This window comes from Homarus americanus, unplaced genomic scaffold (genome assembly GCF_018991925.1).
Source record: "Homarus americanus isolate GMGI-L3 unplaced genomic scaffold, GMGI_Hamer_2.0 scaffold6894, whole genome shotgun sequence".
Taxonomy (NCBI): domain Eukaryota; kingdom Metazoa; phylum Arthropoda; class Malacostraca; order Decapoda; family Nephropidae; genus Homarus; species Homarus americanus.
In genome coordinates, this window is record NW_024731872.1 from 399107 (window position 1) to 415578 (window position 16472).

The 16472-nt window shown below is 40.6% G+C and overlaps 1 long non-coding RNA gene across 3 annotated transcripts in view; it reads right to left on the minus strand.

Annotated features, from left to right (window-relative positions):
• Positions 1–13071, minus strand: part of LOC121868073 — a 118582-nt gene extending 105511 nt beyond the window's left edge. For 2 of the 3 annotated variants that reach the window (XR_006089301.1, XR_006089299.1), the window contains exons 1-2: positions 12766–13069; positions 5864–5907 (exon numbers count right to left, since the gene is read on the minus strand). This is a non-coding gene — a long non-coding RNA (uncharacterized LOC121868073). Of the gene's footprint in view, positions 1–5863; positions 5908–12765 lie in introns of all 3 variants that reach the window. The other variant, XR_006089300.1, reaches the window with a different exon arrangement.
• Between the last annotated feature and the right edge of the window lie 3401 nt (positions 13072–16472).

Genomic DNA, 16472 nt, shown 5'->3' on the forward strand with positions numbered 1-16472 from the left:
TGTCGCCCGTGTTAATGTGTTATTTGTTTGGTTATTTCTTCCATCAGAGTTGTGACGATGGTTATTGTCTTACTTGAAACATTAATACGTGATGAAGAATAACAGTACAGAGGTTTATTTTTCTCGGTGCTACTTTGTGTTATAAAATAGCCCTTCATGACTGTACCCTCCATGGCCGATACAGTAATAATAACAATAATTACTTTTATACATATATATATTACACTAAATAGAGATCATTACCGATAACTTATAAGTAATATATTTTTTTTGGGTGGGAGGGGAAACGTCTGACTGGCTATAGACGATCATGTAGATCATCATAACACAGATATGAATGAATAGCTTCAGATGAAGCCTAACCTTGCCTACTTTAGGTAAAAATTGGCTATATTAAGTAAAACACAGCACAATTTACCATTTCCAAATTAAATTTAGTTTAGTCATAGCAATAAAGCAAAAAGTTATCCCTATTTGACAAAAATGCCTAAGATGATTATTCAAACTTTCCCGGTGATTATTCCTATTTAATATTACACACACACGCACAAGATTATCAAAAACAATGAACAGATTATATGTTTATATTTCACAAAATTGACATGGAAGGTTTTATTTTTTTTAATGTCAAAAACAAAATTTACAAAACATTTCAACAGACTTCACTATGAGCGCCAAGTGTCGCTCGCCAAACATTGTGCCACACTTGACTCAGCTTGTCTGGAAGGGAATAGTTGTAATGGCTGCGGTGATTTTTTGTTTCCAGTAAATGTTCTAAACCACGAATTTCTGGTGGCACAAATGATGTTCTTAATTTATCCCCCGAAAGGAAGTCTAATGGGGTCATATCAGGACTTCTATGAACTAGATTTATTGGACCAACTATTCCAATCCAGCGGCCGAAGAATTTGTCTTAAAATGCCTCTCGATCATGGTATACGAAGGACCGCCAACTTGTTGAAAAATCACTAGCATTCCGTTTTCAAATTCGATGTCATCAATTTGTGGAAACCTAAATAAATTATAATTCTGGTATTTAATTGTTTGTCCGACAAAATTTAAGATAACGCGATTATACATTAGTCTACAGTACACCAAACATTAACTTCTGAGTTTGACGCACTTTTTCGCTACAACAGAAGACTCTCGGGGACGCGTATATAACAATATTTAAATTTTACGGCAACATTTGCGGTATACTAGAAGTAGCTTCACCAGAGAAATATTCTGATTCAGGAAATTAAATATATCCTCAATTTTACTGAGAAAAACATTGCATATTACTTTGGCTAAGGACGATCTGCTGGTTTAGTTTTAGGTTTACCTGGATTTTGGTTAGCCGAAAGTCTTAATCGTTGATGTCAAACATTATGGACCGAAGTTATTGGTATTCCGAGCAGTAAACTACGACGCCAAGTTGATTTCCTGGGGGACCGTTTACACTACTGTCTGGTATGGTCAACAACGTACTCTAACAAACGAGGTCTAGCTGTGGCCTCCCTTGTCTTTGGACTTGATACAAATGACAAGTTGTTTTATAGTCGGGCGAATTTTTTGGTATTCACGACCAAATTTAAGTTGTACCGTCAAGAAGTTTCCTCTGAGCATACTACAATACGCCATGTTGTCTCTTGAACAGTCGCCACCATACTGTAGGTGAAGAGAGAGAACGCAGAATTCGGGCGCACCTTGTAACGACCACCCCTCGTGACAATATCACATCAAAAACAACGAACGAAAACTTTGAGTTTTTTTTTTATATTTAAATGAAAGTCACCTCCGTTCCCTTGCTCCTACCATTCTCCTCCAAATCTCACTCCCTTCTCCCTCCTAACCCCCACCTCTCCCCCAACACCCACTCCCCAAACACCAACACCCACTCCCCCAGACACCAAACACCAACACCCACTCCACCAAATACCAAAACCCACTCCACCAAACACCAACACCCACTCCACCAAACACCAACACCTCTCCCAATATTCACCTCACCAGATGCTTTTCAAAAATTCCGCAGAAAATTATATTATTAAAGTGAAAAGAGTTTATTATGAAAAAAATTGTTAAACCTGCAAGTTTGTTAGTGGTGCGCGAGTGTATTAGAGGTGCGTGAGTGTGTTAGGGGTGCATGAGTGTATTAAGAGGTGCGTGATTGTGTTAGGGGTGCGTGAGTGTGTTAGAGGTGCGCGAGTGTGTTAGAGGTGCGCGAGTGTGTTAGGGGTGTGTGTGTGTGTTAGAGGTGGAGTGTGTTAGGGTGCCTGAGTGTGTTAGGGGTGCCTGAGTGTGTTAGGGGTGCCTGAGTGTTAGGGGTGCCTGAGTGTGTGTTAGGGGTGCCTGAGTGTGTTAGTGTGTTAGAGTGTGTTAGGGGTGCCTGAGTGTTTTAAGAGGTGCGTGAGTGTGTTACGGGTGCCCGAGTGTGTTAGGGTGTGTGGGGTGTGTTAGTGTGTTAGGGGTGCCTGGGAGTGTGTTAGGGGGGTGCCTGAGTGTGCTAGGGGTGCTGAGTGTAGAGGTGCGGGAGTATATTAGGGGGTGCGTGGGTGTGTATTAAGAGGTGCGTGAGTGTGTTACGGGTGCCTGAGTGTATTAAGAGGTGCCTGAGTGTATTAAGAGGTGCGTGAGTATATTAAGGGGTGCGTGAGTGTATTAAGAGGTACGCGAGTGTATTAGAGGTGCGTGGGTGTTATAATTGCCAAGAGTGTGTTAGGGGTGCGTGAGTGTGTTAGGGGTGCGTGAGTGTATTGGAGGTGTGGTAGTGTGTTTGAGGTGCGTTAAAATCACATCCACGACTGTATATAAAAATAACAAAAGACATAAATACAAAGATGATCTCATTTAGTTATCAGAAGTTACTGTTATAAACCAGGAAAGTTTAGTAATAGACGTAATAATATAATGAAGTCACCTGAGTTAAATAACCACATCCTTTCACACCCCTCCCGCAGAAAGAAAAAAAAACAACAACAACAAAGGAACAAAAACGAGAACAAAAACATTACCCAAACTCAATGTTCTTAAAATTGTTAATAGAATCATCAATAGTAACGATTGATAGTAAATAAAAAATATATATATTAATAATCTTATCATACTTATTAGTTGATTACCAATAAAGATAATAGAGAGATAAGAGAGACGAAGGCAATGTTCCTCTTATGGGCGTGAAGTAAAGTCCGCCCACACCTGTTTCCTTCATCTGTCTGCTTACCTGTACAAAAAATTATCACCCAAGAAACAGGATATGAAAGAGGGAGGGAGGGAGGGAATGATGGAGGAGGGGGTAAAGGAGGTTGGTGTTGGAGGGGAGGTGGGTGTTGGAGGAGGAGGTGGGGGTTTGGGGGTGTGTCGGAGGGAGGTGGCGTTTGGGAAAGTGGGTGTTGGAGGAGGTGAGGCTGTTGGAGGAGGAGGTGGGTGTTGGAGGAGGAGGTGGGGTGTTGGAGGGAGGTGGGTGTTGGAGGAGGTGGGTGTTGAAGGGGGAGGTGGCGTTTGGGGGAAAGGGTGTTTGGAGGAGGAGGTGGGTGTTGGGGAGGAGGTGGGAGGTTGACAGGTGGGTGTGGAGGAGGTGGGTTGGAGGAGGAGGTGGGTGGAGGAGGTGGGTGTTGGAGGGAGAGACGGGTGTTGAGGGGTGAGGGAGAGGTAGGTGGGGGGAGGTCGGTGGGGGGAGGGGGTAGAGGAGGGGAGTAGGTGGTGGAGGTGGGGTGGTGTGGTGGGTGGTGTTGGGGAGAGGTGGGTGGTGTTGGGGGGAGAGAGGGTGGTGTTGGGGGGAGAGGTGGTGGTGTTGGGGGAGAGTGTTGGGGGAGTGTTGGTGGTGTTGGGGGAGAGGTGGGTGGTGTTGGTGGGTGGTGTTGGGGAGAGGTGGGTGGTGTTGGGGGAGAGGTGGTGGTGTGGGTAGGTGGGTGGTGTTGGGGAGAGGTGGGTGGTTGGGGGAGAGGTGGGTGGTGTTGGGGAGGAGGTGGGTGGTGTTGGGAGTGGTGTTGGTGTTAGAGAGGTGGAGGTGGTGTTGGGGGAGAGGTGAGTGGTGTTGGGGGAGAGGTGAGTGGTGTTGAGAGGTGGGTGGTGTTGGGGAGAGGTGGTGGTGTTGGGGAGAGGTGGGTGGTGTTGGGGAGAGGTGGGTGGGTTGGGGAGAGGTGGGTGGTGCTGGGGGAGAGGTGGGTGGTGTTGGGGAGGGGTGGGTGGTGTTGGGGGGAGAGGTGAGTGGTGTTGGGGGTGTTGGGGAGATGGTGGGGGGGAGGTGGCTGGTTGGGGGAGAGGTTTAAGGGTGGGTGGGTGTTGGAGGAGAGGTAAGAGTGAGAGAGCAGGAGAGATAAAACAAGAATAAGAGAGAGAGAGAGAGAGAGAGAGAGAGAGAGAGAGAGAGAGACTTAACACAATCAGTATTTGTTAAAGAAGCGATAATCCAACTCTGGTTTATAACACGGTGGATTATATTGTAAAAGGGATAATATTCATGTGTTACAACTATGTTAATCAGTTCATACATAATACCGGGTACTGTAAAAATTTAACTATTTCATTTGTGATGATGTTAACCTCTATAAATAATAAGATAAAGTTAAATTAGGTATTGCTAATACTGATGTTTTTTTTTTGTATTTTTTCTACACACACACACACACACACACACACACACACACACACACACACACACACACACCGCTCAGAGCTAAATCATAACGAAACAAAAGTAATGCTCTTGATTTAGTTCTTAAATAATATTGCGAGACGATAATTTTTACCCAAACAAAAATAATACCAATAAAAAAATAATAAAACCAATAATACCATCATCATAATAAGGTAATTATAATTGTTTTTATATAATTGAAAATTTAATCGATTGTCTATAAAAGTAAATTATTATTATTATTATTATTATTATTATTATTATTATTATCATTATTATTATTATTATTATATTATTATTATTACGAGAATGGATATCTTGTACTATATTATTATCACTAAATATAAAGTAATGACTCCAATAGAGATTTGTTACCATTTATATAAGAGAGAGAACATCTTGTTTTTGTTATGTTAATTCATTGCAACTGCGATTACACGATTATTACCATTATTATTAATATGAATAGTGGTGTTATATGATTATAACCTTAATAATAGTCGATATTGTTTCACCATTATAAATTATTATTATGTACATAGATTTATCAGTTTCTCTCTCCACGTCTAACTGTTATTCTGTCTGCTTATCTCTTTTGCTCTATTTATCCTTCCATCTCTCTCATATACACAGTGGACACATCTTGAACCTGCCTCTGGTGTGTGTATGTATGTATGTATGTATGTGTGTATGTATGTGTGTGTGTGTGTGTATGTATGTGTGTGTGTGTGTGTGGGGGGGGGGGGAAGCTGAGCGGGAACTTATACTTGTGACAGTCGAGGCTTGGAGCTCACACAAGGTGGAGTAATTCAGCCATGATCCTCAGACACGCAATAGAAAAAAAAATTATTGAAAGACGAGTGATTGACAACATGAGGGTTGTGACATCTATACTCTGAGCGCCAGTGTAAGCAGTAGGTTGGGCGAACGGTCGTCTGGGATAGCTTCCTTACTCTTGTAGTTACGAGGTGGAGGGAGGTAGTGGGTGTACGACCATGGGTGAGGAAGAGGGTGGGCGTGTGGTGTAAATACTCACGTTTCTTCTTGAATATTTATTGTATGCAAATTATGTGACGAAATAGGAAAAATATAGTCAATAATAATAAAAATAATAATAATAAAATATTCATAATAATAACAAACCAAACAAATAAAAAAATCAATAAAAGAATTACATTACAAGAAGACTGACACTGTAGAGAAATAAAAAAACAAAAAAACAATTGACAATCAGACACTTACCTCATCTCGCCTGGATGCCATCACGACCATCCCTTATTCGACTCCTGGAACCATAAACAACATGGCTGAATTAAAGTCATCGAAAAATAAGTAAAAAAAAATATATTAAAAATAATAATTATGTGGATAATCATACGAAATTAACCTTTTGAGTTTATACGTATATGTGTACGTGAGAATGAAAACAAATACCCGTCAAGACAGACAGACAGACAGACAGGCAGACAGACAGACAGACACACAGACACACATTTGTGAATGACTGCTCAGGTAAATCAGAATATCGGGATCCACTGAGCAGGAGCACCAATAAATGAGGATTTACTGCGCAGAGAAAAATATCGAAATTTACTGCGCGAGAACATTACGATGTCGGAATAAATTACACAGGAACACCACAATACCTGTCTAAACTGCACGAGAGCACCATTCTATCGGTAAGACTACACAAGAACACCACAATTTCGAGATTAACTACCCATGATAACCACATAATCGGGCGAAACTGCGCAGGAGCACCACAATATCGGGATAAACTGCGCATGACCACCACAATATAGGGATAAACTGCGCATGAGTACCACAATATCGGGATAAACTGGTAGGAGTACCACAATATCGGGATAAACTACGCATGTGTACCACATTACCGCGATAAACTGCACATAGCACCACACTATCGCGATAAACTACTCATGGGCACCACAATACCGCGATAAACTGAGCATGAACACCACACTATCGCGATAAACTGCGCATGAGCACCACACTATCGCGATAAACTGCGCATGAACACTAAAATATCGATCGAAACTGCGCAGGAACACCAAAATATCAGCACCTTCTGAGCACACTAAGAACCTGATACAATAATTAAGGTTCCAAGTTTTCCCCAACAGGTGACCTGGTCAGTATACCGCACCATTATACCACATAATTTCACCTGGTGTAATATATCGTTATTGATGGCGGCCGCTGAGGAAATTATTTTAATATAATGTTGGTATCAGTTCTAAAACACGGCATGACTCACACTATAACTAATTATAGATTTTATATTACGCAAATTATCGTAAGTATTATAGTGCTGAAAATATAATATAATATACAATGTTAAATCTTCGCCGATACACACACAACATAATACTATATACATATAATATTATCCTAAGCGAAAAACAATTTGAAGAAAATATTATCCTTTTATCAATTACTGTAACTTCTTTGAAATATAGACAATACAAAAATGAACAAATATTATGTAAGATACAGTAGTTGTCAATACAATAAATGAACCTGAATACAAATATACACTGTACATACTGTGTATATTAAAAGGTATTAAACATACAACACATGTTTACAACACTGAACAATCCTTACACGATGATGAGCAGGTGAGACGTTACTAGTATACTACAGGTAATCATAGTAGTTAATATCAGATTACAGATATTAATGGATGTTTATACCTGGATGACTTACTAATTTATTACAGGTATTAATGGATGTTTATACCTGGATGACTTACTAATTTATTACAGGTATTAATGGATGTTTATACCTGGATGACTTACAGGTATTAATGTAAGTTTGTACCAAGACGGTGTTGGTAATTACTGGGTGTCTGGTGGGATAATTGTAATAGTTTTAAAGACCTTAGTTAACTGTAAGGTTTCTAATGAACTAAGGTGAGATTATTGGTCACACGTGTACGGATTTTTCTAGGCCAATATGGATCAAACACCAATGAATCGTTATTGTAAAAAAATATAAATCACTATATTAAAACAACTAATTTACTCTATCAAGACCACAAACTAATTTTCATTAAGACCACAGACTCACTACATCAAGACCACAGACTAACACTACAGACTCACTATCTATTAAGAGAATATGAATACCCGATATAAAGCTTTTCTAGTCTACACCCTCAAGACCTCAGACCGTATCCCTTACTTAATGCGAAATCAGTGTTAAGGGTGTCGTAGGGCGCCTAAGAAAGCTTCCTCTCATGTAAACACAGCGACCAGAGGCGCGTCTGAATAAGGGTTGAGATCTACCTGCATATCTGATGGCTGCATAATTAATGAGATCACCTGGAGAAACCCAATACCTGAGAGAGTACAAACCCGCAAAAAACCAACAACAAAACGGGATTTAATTTTTTTTTTCTGGAGGGATTATATTCCTGGTCTACCGCAAGTGGAGGGAAGAAGGGAGGGAGAGGGAGGGAAAATGGGGGAGAGGAGGGAGGAAAATGAGGGAGGGAGGGAGGGAGGGAGGGAGGGAGGGAGGGAGGGAGGGAGGGGGGAGGAGAGGAGAGAGAGAGAGATGGCTATGTAATATTCTGTGCCATAAACCAACAGAATTATACCAAAATATTTTAATATAACTCTGAACTTCCGAACCACCTTGACGAAACAGTTCCAAAAATACATGAACTTAAATTTCACATCAGAAAATATTAAATAAATAAAAAAAATAATAATTAAGAAAACGATAGTAAATTTCAACAAGTGACATTTCTATCCTCACCAAAAAATATACCATGAACAAAAACACAAACGTTGATATATATTAATACTATCAGGTTAGGTTAGGTTAGGTTAGGTTAGATATATAAGTGAAATAGTCTATCATGTTTAGTCAAATGTCCATGGACTCTTAAGCAACAAGAAATTACATCACAAAAAAAAAATACAAAAAACACAAACAGTCCCCTCACTAAATGCCTTACCCCAACAGATCAATAATAGTGACAAATTCTGGACTTGTAACATAGCTGCCACACATTAAATCTGGGGCAACAACAACAACAACAACAAACCGAACGCAAGATAACCGAGATAGAGAGAGAGAGAGAGAGAGAGAGAGAGAGAGAGAGAGACCTGTTGTGCTCCAGATCAAAACCAGTTCCCAAAATACCTCGATGACACACTTCAACTCTTAGACCTGTGTAGTCACTGTAATTAAGGTGTTATGTATTTCTTGTAAACTCATTTTTTTTCCATTGTGTATTATTTTGTATTTATTGTAACACGGTTTTATTTTGTATTGTTTCACCCTGTAGTATGATTTATGTGTTTTTGTTACTGTATGTTATTTTGTATTTTCACTGTGGAAGGTGTACTACAGTAATGTATATTTATGTATTTTGAACGGTCTTCATTTCGTATTTTTCACTATTTTGTATTTTTTCATTTATGTGTTGTTAGCTGTGTATGATTTTGTATTTTCACTTTTTTTGTATTATTCACTATTTCTTTGTATCGTTGGATTGTTATTTTGTAGTTTTTGTTATATTTTCCTGCGTATTTATTTTTTTTTATTTTTAGACTATTGTATATTTTTCACTGTTATTTTGTACTGTTCACTCTGTTCTCTTGTATTCCTAAACTAAGTAAGTTTGTATTTTCAACCGTTTATTCTGTAATGCTACTGTTACATGACTCGTATTTTCAACTTCAGATTTTTGTTGATTTCGAACCATTTTTTTTATTTTTCACGGAGCTATTATTTAGGTTTCTGTAACTATAACTTTGTATTTTTCACACTACAACATTCAGTTTTTAGTGATGTATGGCCTGAATAGTGATTATTGCACTGTAATGCATACATGAACAATGCATAATGTTTTCTGTGTATACCATGAATACTGGATTGTATTTTTTCACTGTAGAGTATTCACGTTAAAACTATCACTTATGAATGATGTATATGTTTGATGTACTGTAAAACATAAATTAATAATTTTTCACTTGTTAACTAATATGGTGTTGTTTTCACTTTAAAAATATTCATTATACACTATATTTTCTCACTTTTAACAAACGTATGTATATTTATCACCGGTATGTATTACACCCTGTGTCTGCATGTATTAAATTATGCATAACTGTATATCAATTACTGTATATTACTAAATTAATATAATCGTATTAATTACAACACCAGAATCGAATATTACTCATTTTAAAATGTTTACTTCCGTTGTATAACAAATGATGAATAATCCCATTGTATAGTATTGACTTATTCATGGCACAGCATTGATCTATCCACTGTATACTACAAAAACTGTATTATTCATTGTATGACATTATGTATCCTGGGTGTATAACATGAACAACCTTAATCAATTTTGTATGCACTGTCTGTATCTTCACTACATTTTGAACTATGTATACCCAATGTATAACGTGAATTATATGTTTTCATGTTATTTGTGTATTCTTTGAAGAGCATGTATAATATTTTCTTGAATATGTACAAGTATACTGTATTTTCGCTGCATGATATGTATAATGGATTTTTCATGTATAATTTCAATACGTATCTTCCATGTATAACAAATTTAATGAATTTTGTCGTTTAACGTGTATAATGTATTCACTGTATAATATTGTATACTATTGTCTGTATACCACATCTTACTGCATGGCATGAGGTAGTGAGCACTGTCAGTAAGAACATATTTTTGCACTAAATTTGTATAACGTATTTTTCAATGTAAAATGTTATGTATTTGTCTATGTAATGCATTTTGTATTTTCAGTGTAAAGTATTATGTATTTTTCTATGTAAACTGTTATGTATTTTCAAAGTAAATAAATATGTATTTTTCTATGTAATTTATTATGTATTTTTCAATGTAAGGCATCTTGTATTTTTCACTGGTGGGTATAGTTACAGTAGTCTTTTCTGTAACGGGAACTACTGCACATATCTTTCACTGCACTGAATACAAAGATGATGTATTTGTCACTAATATATGAATATTGTTATTTAAATTTGTGTAATGTATGTTTTTTCACTGTATACTGTCCACTGCATTTTCGCTGGTGCTGAAGAGACAGTGTAGCAGTAAGGGCAATGTCTGTGTGTGTGTGTGTGTGAACGTTCTACAATGCATATTATTTAAGCACCCTAGGTATGTGCTTCCTGTCTGGTGTATAATTCGAATATAGTATATACTGTATATATACTCTACTAACACGCATAAAGGTCAGTATTTCACTTACATGGTTGTGTGCGTGGGTTTGTCTGTAGTATCATTATATAAGGCAAATCACTCATAATTTGCATAACACTAAAAGAACACCCAAAACCTAACCTCATGATCTCCAGAGCCCAAACACCGTCATTAACTAACACCACTAAGAAGTTCCATTAATAAAAAAAAAAAAAAAATCACGGAAATGGGAAAAAAAAAACTAACGATTCCCCTAATTTTAAGTTCTCATTAAACGACTGGTAATAACATGTAGATAACGAGAAAATTTTAATTAATTATAATCCTCGATATCAGTAATAACGGGTGGGTGGGTAAGGGAGGGTGTCAAAATATCCTCGAGTAACTCCACAAAACGCCCAGGTCACACGATTCCTGTACTTATTGGCTGTTAAACTTAAGGTAATGGAGACTTACATTCTAATAATCTGAAATTACGTAAAGTGTCGTGCATCTACCTTTTTTTTCTGGTTTTAAAACGCTGATGACAACGACTGGATAACTGGGAGGCGGTGAAGTTGGAGGTGAGATGAGTATGATCACGGACGACTGGGAGTGAGAGGAATATGATCACGGACGACTGGGAGTGAGATGAGTATGATCACAGAAGATAGGGGATGATCTTAGTTCACTCATCCCCCCCCCCCTAGAGGGTATAGGTGAAGGACAGGCAATTACAGGCTGAGCATGACAGGTAAGTGAAGGTGGTGCAGGGCAGGTAAGTGTAGGTGGTGCAGGGCAGGTAAGTGTAGGTGGTGCAGGACAGGTAAGTGTAGGTGGTGCAGGGCAGGTAAGTGTAGGTGGTGCAGGACAGGTAAGTGTAGGTGGTGCAGGGCAGGTAAGTGTAGGTGGTGCAGTGTAGGTGGTGCAGGACAGGTAAGTGTAGGTGGTGCAGGACAGGTAAGTGTAGGTGGTGCAGGACAGGTAAGTGTAGGTGGTGCAGGTAAGTGTAGGTGGTGCAGGTGGTGCAGGGCAGGTAAGTGTAGGTGGTGCAGGTAAGTGGGTGGTGCAGGACAGGTAAGTGTAGGTGGTGCAGGACAGGTAAGTGTAGGTGGTGCAGGACAGGTAAGTGTAGGTGGTGCAGGACAGGTAAGTGTAGGTGGTGCAGGACAGGTAAGTGTAGGTGGTGCAGGACAGGTAAGTGTAGGTGGTGCAGGACAGGTAAGTGTAGGTGCAGAACAGGTAAGTGTGGGTGGTGCAGAACAGGTAAGTGTGGGTGGTGCAAGACAGGTAAGTGTCGGTGGTGAAGGACAGGTAAGTGTAGGTGGTGCAGGACAGGTAAGTGCAGGCTGGGCAGGACAGCAGGCAGGGCGGCGGGGTGCGGGGAGCTGAGTACCGGCGGTGCGGGGCGGCTTAGCGGTTAAATCACCTGTTAACTGGTCAGGGAGGACCCAGAACCGGTTTAGGTGGAAGGTGCAGGTAGGGGCGAGCAGGGGGCTGGTGGCACTACAGGTGGCATCAAGTGCGGCTCCCTGGCACCCCACACACGGCACTAAACTCCCCTCAGCGAAATCCCCAATATTTAATCCTTTCTAAACGAGCGATTTAACCACCAAATTGTATTTCTATCCACCAGGAAGGATAGCGATACTGTAAGTTTGCTAACCTGTGTGGCAGGAGATGCTGGCAGACGGTGGTATAGTGGCAGTCGATGTTTGAAAATGTTGGTGGGTGGTGTTGGGAGCTGTTACCTGCGTCGGGCCACCACCGATGCACCTAACCTTACTACCACCACCCCCCACCGACATGGAACGCGGACCAGACTCACTCAACACCACGACACACAACACAGGTATTACTGTTCCTCCCGCCAGCCTAAGCCTCTCAGGGGCCATGCCTCTATCTTCAACACCCCCTGACACAAACTCAGACGAAGTGTACTTACGAGAAGTGGAGACCAAGTGCGGACAGGCTGGGAGCGGTCGGAGGTCCCGCCTAGTCACTGGGGGTCACAGCCTCGGACTGGCGCTGCCTAGCCCGCCTCACTCTCTCAACTCCAGCTGGACCCGACCCCATCTGGCGGCCGCTCCCCGCACTACGCCACCACCAAATCCCTCTTTACCTTTCTTCGCAATTATAAGTGCTGTATCCTGCACGCGTATTTGCACATTCTAACACTATTTTCAGTCACTATATGTAAGAGAAATGCAGTAAATGGTCGTCATAAAGGGTTGTGTATAAGGTGGAAGCAGTGGCGCACCTGAGGGAGGCGCGGTGGGCGGGCCGAAGCTCTCCACCCCCCGTGCGGCGGCCCGCCAACCCGAGCACTGGTGGCGGCGCCACACACCGCCGCCGCCGCCACCCTACCACCAACGCCTCCCTCACCCAGGTGATAATTGTCCCCCCCACACACACACAACCTAACACAACTCAAGAGCGGAAACTCATCCTCGTGACCAACACAAGTAAGCAATGTCTTATTAAAGTCTCTCGCACATATTTGTTTATCTTCCTTACCTTTCAACTACAAGGAACGACAACAACAACATTGAGTTACTTTTGATAACTGATAAATGTTACGTTAATCGTCATCAATAATCTTGAAATATATATTTTCGAGTGACTCATAATTCAGCAACACTTTATTATGTTTACTCATTAGTATTGTTTTAAGCCAAGCAGGTAAAACTAGAAGTAATGACAACAGGAGTAAAAATGACTTCTGTTAATTAAGAGGTATGTTAATGGCGATAAAAAGTGGCAGGAATATCAAGCATTCCGGTGTAGTGATTCACCTGGCTCAAGGTAATTTACGACCACACCCGCGCCCTCCTCACCTGTCCACACGCCCTCCCTGCTCATCTATCCGCGCGCCTTCACACACGCCTTCCTCACTGATCTTTCTACACGCCTTAATACATATCTTCCCTGTCGACCTGCCGGCGCGCCCCCCTCACACGCCCTCCCTACTTACCTGTTCTCGTGCCTTAACACACGCCCTCGCTGATGACCTATCTGCACGCTCTGTCACGCCCTCGCTGCTATCCGCGCGCCTTCCCTGATGAACACTCCACACGCCCTCCCTGCTGCTTTTTCCGCATGCCCTTACAAACACCCTCCTGAATGACCTGTTAGCACGACCTTACACGCCCTCTCTTCCACACATTCTCCCATACTCTTTTACCACACTCCTTCGCACACTCATCCTCACACACACACACACACACACGTACATTTACCACGCACGGGAAATGACTTGAGAGCACGACAACAGCCACCCGTCACCGTCGGGAGGAGAAGAACCATCGGACTTTCCAACAGCAAGGTGATGATACTGTCGCACCGTAATTCCCTTAATTGCTATTAACTCTTTACCGGCGTTAAGTTATTGTTAGGGCCACTGTTAATGTTTGTAAGGGATGGTCTGACTAATCTCCGGCTTGAACTTTCATTAATTTTCAAATAGACCCGATTGGTTAAGTTAGGTTAAGTTTGGTTAGGTTAAGTTTGGTTAGGTTAAGTATAGTTAGGTTAAGTTAAGTTTGGTTAGGGTTAGGTTAGGTTGGCGAGAGGTAATGTCAATTTAGGGTAAGTCTGGAGAAGTTGTATTTAATTAGATTACATTAATATTGATTGATATGGGATTAGATTAGGTTATGTAAATGGGCGAAGTTAAGTTAGGTTAAGTTAAGTTATGGTAAGTTAAGTTAGGGTAAGTTAAGCTAGGGAAGACTTAGTCAGACTGGTGACAATTTGCATTAGGTTGGGTTAAGTTAGGCTGCATTACACTTAGGTTACTTTGGGGTAAGTTAAAGTAGGTAAGGTTAAGTTTTGTTAAGTTAGCTTACGTTAATTAAGTAACCAGAGGGCAAGTTAAGCTAAGTTAGGTTAAGTTGAGTTAGGTTATGCTATGTTAAATAAGGTTACATCAGTGGTTATGTTTGGAGTAAGCCAAGTTATTTTAGGTGATGTGTCAAATTAGGTTAAGTTAAAGTTAGGCTAAGTTAAATTAAGTAGGTTAAGCGACTATGTATTTCCTTAAGTTCGATAACCAAGACACCCCCAGTCCACCCAGTTTTAAATAGGTACCTGATTTTACTGATGTGTATGTGAAAGCGGTCGAGTACAGTGCCAACTTATTACTATTACAACACTGTCATTAATGGTCTGTCAGGCTTATGGACCAATTTGTACTTTGAAGTTACATTACACGAATTTACGGTTAAGTTAGGACAGGTTAATGGCATTTAAGTTGCATTATATTAAGGATAAGTTAGGTTATATTAGATTTGAATTAGGAAAACTTTAATTAAATTATGTTAGGTGGTAAGTTAGGTCAGGTTAAATCAGGGATAGTTTCAGTAAAATTCGGTTAGGGTTAAATTAGAAAGACTACAGTTAGTAGCAGTTTCATTTCCAATAACATAGGGGTAGATGAAATTACACAAGGTTAGGTTAGGGGTAGGTTAGATTAGATTAAGTTACGGGTAAATTAAGTTAGGTTTAGGTTAAGTTTACGTAACGCGAGGCTCCAGGTCTGACATAAGTTATTATAAATTTCCGTAGTGATAATTATCTCATACCTCTGAGATAAGATTATTATTATTATTATTATTATTATTATTATTATTATTATTATTATTATTATTATTATCATTATTATTATTATTATTATAGACTCGAGTCAAGAATCGGCTTTCCTCCTTGTACACTCTGTAGTATATGAGTACACTGTCAGGTGTGCTTGTCCGTGGTGGAGCAACCCTTTGGTGGACTAGCATCCTGCCAAGGTGGTGGAGTAACCCACTGAACCTCCCTCTCACACTCCGGGCTGGACCTCCTCCTCACACTCCAGGCTGGACCTCTTCCTCACACTCCGGGCTGGACCTCCTCCTCACACTCCGGGCTGGACCTCCTCCTCACACTTCGGGCTGGACCTCCTCCTCACTCCGGGCTGGACCACCTTACAGTATTTACAGATTCTCATGTCGCCTCACAAGAACAGTACTGCCGTAATTTTATGTCAGTCATCTGGTATATTTTGTTTTTCATTATCTGAAAATAGTGTTCAACACTTTCTCTGCCACTGAAACAATTTCTTTCATTATTAATATTTTGTTGAGGCCACTGCTGAGAGAACGTGTTTGGCTGTTTTTCTGGTAATTATTTCAGGTTATTTTTGAGGGCCGGGAAAGAAGACATCTTGGAGTGTGTCGTGACCCCGACTCCTGTTGGTGAGTCACCTGCCTGCTGAGTCATATTCTAAACTTGGATGAGTCGTGTGGCTTTTACTATGGTACTTACTACCTTGGTACTTCACCTCGCCATGATGCTACAGTAGGTGCACTCTGGCTCCTATTGTTGTATCTGTACTCTAACTTGTCGCTTCAGGCTGCTGTACTGTGATGCACTAGGGCCCGCGTGTAATGGGCGCATTATGGAATAAAGTTCAGGGTGTCCATATTGAAGCCTTATGAATTTTTAGGTACACATGTGAGGATGTTGAAACTTATTTACCACACCATATAACAGAGTTTCTTAGTTTAAAGTTTTAGATTGAATTATGATGACACCACACGAAAAGGCGATATGTGTGTTATAGATGGCCGAATTGAAGTTACCTACCCTGATGCAACGACGATTCCGTACACC